Source organism: Osmia lignaria, unplaced genomic scaffold (assembly GCF_051020975.1).
Source record: "Osmia lignaria lignaria isolate PbOS001 unplaced genomic scaffold, iyOsmLign1 scaffold0007, whole genome shotgun sequence".
In the NCBI taxonomy this organism is placed as follows: Eukaryota; Metazoa; Arthropoda; class Insecta; order Hymenoptera; family Megachilidae; genus Osmia; species Osmia lignaria.
The window spans coordinates 427,501-432,500 of NW_027478164.1; the positions used below are offsets into that span (position 1 = coordinate 427,501).

A 5,000-nucleotide genomic window follows, 5' to 3' on the forward strand; every position below is an offset into this window, starting at 1 on the left:
CTTAAGTATCTCAGAGACTATGGACTTTAGAACAAAATGTTTCGGACAAAAGTTGTACGGTTTCTGTCGCTGCATCCTCCGGTGACGTCTGTCTTGACCCCGGGATCATGGTTCAAGGTCATTCGAAGTTCAAGCTAATTTTTCTCTATAGGTACCCATATTTTTGACCCCGGAAATGGAAAGCGCGGAAAATTCTACGTTCGGGCATGTACCCGAGTTATGGTCAAATTGACCTCCTAACGAGGTCACCGAAGGGTGTAACTTTTGAAACCTTTATTCCACACATTTTTCTGCAAACTCTATAGTTTTTGAAATATTCCGGGGATTCGCTTCTTTTGGTACATCCTCTATGTACTATAACTCGCTGCGATTACCTTATTGTTTGTCCGGACTATTCCTAAGTAACGAGAAGTATATAAATAAATAATTTCGAAAATCTGATAATGTGAAAAATTGTTTTTCAAATGTTTCGAATAAATTTGCAACGAAAAACAAATTTTCTTGCGACATAAAAATGCAGAAGAGACCCTATACTATACGGTGATACGGACGGCGCTATTACTACTTATGCAGTTCTGGCGTAGGCTTGAAGCAGCTCGATCTCCTGCTCCTTCTATCATTCTGCATAAGCGTCTGTTTACATACGTCAGCGACCGTCCTTCTTAGGATACTTCATTCTGTTGTTTACCTTCTTGCAGTCACAGACCCCATACTGTACGGTGATACGGACGGCGCTATTACTACTTCTTGCAGTTCTGGCGTTGGCTTGAAGCAGCTCGATCTCCTGCTCCTTCTATCATTCTGCATAAGCGTGTCTTTACATACGTCAGCGACCGTCCTTCTTAGGATAGTTCATTCTGTTGTTCACCTTCTTGCAGTCACAGACCCCATACTGTACGGTGATACCGACGGCAGTATTACTACTTTTTTTTCAGTTCTGGCTTAAGCTTGAAGCAGCTCGCTCTTCTGCTCCTTTTATCATTGTGCATAAGCACCCGTTTACATACCTCAGTGACCGTCCTTCTGAGGATAGCTGATTCTGTTGTTTACCTTCTTGCTTTTCGATTTCCGGGTTCTATTTCCATCGTAAGTAAAACGTGTCAGGTAAAATTAAATACATTTTATATTCATTCTGTTCCTTGCATTGGATCTAATATAAATCATGGACGATTCTCCTCGAAATACCGCTCGCCGAGGCCGTCCGATCAGAACGCGTAATCGGGGTACCGTTTCTGGCCGAAAGGAACGTGAGCGTCACTCACAAGTAACATCTCAGAGCCGTTCTGCAACACCTTCTGCAGCTCCTAATCAATCAACGAGCTCCGCGTTGATGCGTGCTCCCGCTTCTCCTGCTCCGCAGCCGTCAACCTCTCGCTCTTCTCGCGTTTCATCACCCGCCCGTCGACGAACCTTACGTAACACAGCAATGTCGGCTCCTCCATGCTCCGTCGGCCGACCAGCCATTTACGCCGATATAGACCCACTTGGCGAAATTTTACCATACACTGGACGGCGATGTTTTGGTCCACAGTGGTTACGCCCCACAGAAGAAGATGCACAAGGCAGACGCACGCCCGCCGGTATCGACGAACGCCGACGTCGATTACAACGCGAGAAACAATATCGGTTGAAAGAGCGCCAAGAAATCGCCCGTCGTACCGGAGCAGCTATGGCCACGAAACCATCTACTGAAGCCTACTATTATAACATTGGGGCGATGAATGCCATTTGTTTCCACTGCATGGCGAAACACTTTGAATCCGAGCGCACCGAGGCCGGACACTTCCCTTCTTGCTGCTCTAATGGGAAGGTCGCATTTACTCTTCGGCCGATCCACCCGTACCTTCGTGAAGTCTTCACTAATCCAGCTCACTGTGATTTCAAGTACTTTCAGGATAATAGTCGGTACCTCAACTCTGCCTTCGGCTTCTGCTCTCTTGGCCTTAAAATTGATTACCCTCTGTCTGGCGCTTACTATCTCATTGGTAGAGGAGAAATCTTTCACCGCATTGGCCCATTGCACCAAGAACGCATTCCGCGTACGACTGCAACGATGCCGTATGCCTCGGCCTACTTTTGCGATATCGAAACAGCCACAAAACTCCGTTACGAGGCCACTAAATTGGACCCTCGCATATTGAATAACATTCGTGTTATCATGCAACAAAACTCGGTCCTCGCTCAACAGTACTTTCACGCGTACGAGAAAGAATAGGAGTTGATTCGTCGCAGACATCCACGACCTACAGTGCACATTCAGTTGTTGCCTGGCCCTGCTGGCGCCGGTATCCACGTTGGACGTACCAATCTTCCGACTACACGCGATGATGTTGCGGTCTTATACAGTGACCATGATGGTCTTCCTCGCCAACAACACCAACTCATAATTCAGAACCGTGCAAGTCCCAACGCTGAACCTCTACAGATCGTCAAGATCACTAACCCGCTTCTTGACGCTATGCTCTACCCTCTTCTTGATCCGTACTCCGTAATCGGATGGCACATCGGCATGTATCATGCGATTGAAAATGGCACTCGGAAACAGGTTACCATTCGCGAGCACGCCGCTTATCAGATGGCCATTCGCGACGACCAGGAATACTTGCATGACTCTGGCAAGTTGTTTCTGCAATGGTTAGTTGACAAGGCACTCCGGGTTCAAGAAGATAAGCTTCAATGGTTACAGGAGAATCAAAGTGCCCTCCGTCGAGACTCCTTGCAGAACATCGGCGACTTCAACAACCTCGCTCGCAGAAATGTTCAGTCGAATGACCAACCTGCCGCCGCCAATCCTGAGACCAGTGTACCTGTCTTGCTGCCGTCCACCTTCATCGGCGGACCCCGTCATGCAATGAATACCATGCACGATATGTTGGCCATGTCCATGCAACTCGGTGCTGCGACATTCTTCGTAACGTTTACGGCCAACCCTGCTTGGCCCGAGATCCAAGCCAGTCTCAATCCAGGAAACAGGCGCGACTTAAGGCCCGATATCGGCAACCGTGTTTTCCACTGTAAGCAAAAGCGCTTTAAGGATTTGGTTACTAAAGAGGCCTTCTTCGGCAATATCCGCTACTATGGGTATTCTGTCGAGATGCAGAAGCGGCAGATCCCGCATTCTCATTGGATCATTGCCGTTGAGCCACCGCACAACTCGCGAGATCCCGAGTATATCGATCGGGTCATCTGCGCCGAAATACCAGACCCAGAGGTGGACCCTGAGTTGTACGAAATCGTCTGCAACAACTACCTTCATCTCTGCACTGAAATCTGTTCTCCTGATGGCGGCTTTACATGTAAAAAAAATTTCCCAAAGGCCTTCCAAGATCACACTCAAGTGCAACTAAACGGCTATCCTCTCTACCGCCGGCGAGACAACGGCCGACATGTTATAAAGAGGCGCGGTCAGATACCAGTTCGCTTGGACAATCGTCACGTCGTGCCGTACAATCCTTATCTGGCTAAGATGTTCGGTTGCCGCATTAATGTAGAGCACCTTTCCGGCATTCGTGTCATTAAATATATATTTAATTATATTAATAAAGGTCACGACGTCGCACACATTGCCGAGATTGTTAGCTCCGAGATCACTAATGAGATCAAGAGGTACCGTACGTTACGGTACGTTGGTTCATCCGAGGCCCACTGGCATCTTATGAAATATAACATGTACGGCCTCTCACACGCTGTAGAACGTCTTACGGTACACACAAGGAACGACCGTACGGTGTACTTTGCTGATGGTCAAGCAGGTCCTGCGGCCCAAATTGCAGCTAATCGTGACACTCAGCTTACGGCATTCTTTAAGCTCAATGCAATTAATCCGGCCGCTCGCGACTATTTATACCGTGACATACCCCAAGGCTTTGTTTGGAATAAACAGACAAAAACCTGGACCGCCGGTGTCCGTCAAACGCGTCGAATTGGCCGCATCTTTCAAGTACCGCCGTCCAACTCAGAATTGGTTGCCACTCGCCTCTTGCTTCACCACGTCAAGGGTCCCCGCACCTGGGACGAGCTCTTCACTTACGAAGGCAGAGTGTACGACTCCGCTCAAGAAGCTTGCCACGCCCGCGGGTTGATCAATAGTGATACTGCCTTCGAAGAAACGTTAGAAGAAGCCGCGCAATGTCAACATCCACGGGCTTTTCGTATTCTGTTCGGTCAACTACTTGCCCTGACCCGTCCACCCAATGGCAGTCTAATGTGGGAACGTCACAAGGAGGAACTTACACATGACCTCATCCGTGTGTACGGCACCGACGACAATCTCCGTTTCGCGCACGGTCTACGCGACATACGGTTGATTGCCGAGGCCAATATGGTAGATTGGACCAACCTCGATTTTCCCGAACCACCGATCTCTGTAGTCAGTCAATTGCCTCCATTCGACGAATACGTTATACCGAACGAAGAAGAATACGTTGGTCGCCTAAATGCAGGACAACTTAGCGCGTATAATGCCATCATCGCCACACTCAGTCCGTCGTACGCAGGCCCCACTTGCTTCTTCCTTGATGGCCCGGGTGGTACGGGTAAGACATTTCTGTACAAGGCCCTCATTCAGTACTTCAGAAATAACGGGCACGTGGTTGTTCCTTCTGCATGGACCGGAATCGCGGCCCTTCTTTTACCTGGCGGCCGTACCTCACACTTCTTTTTTAAGTTCCCCGTTCCCCTCATGGAAGATAGCAATTGCGGTCTTTCCCGTGCCAGCGTCGGAGGCCGACGTTTGATCGACGCCAAATTAATTATCATGGATGAAGCGTCCATGTGCGAACGGCGAGCGCTTATGGCTATGGACCGTATACTTAGGGACTTAACTGAAGTCCGTCACCGGCCGTTCGGTGGTAAAATACTTTTACTTGGTGGTGACTTCCGACAATGCGCGCCTGTAATTCCTAACGCTCCTGCTGGCTCAAACATCGCCGAGTCCATTCGCAGTAGTAATCTTTGGTCGGAGTTCAAACTTCTTCACCTCACGCAGAACATGCGTGTCG

At 48.9% G+C, this 5,000-nt stretch overlaps 1 pseudogene; it reads left to right on the forward strand.

Annotated features, from left to right (window-relative positions):
* Positions 1–5,000, forward strand: part of LOC143306399 (large subunit ribosomal RNA) — an 11,404-nt pseudogene that overhangs the window by 4,023 nt on the left and 2,381 nt on the right.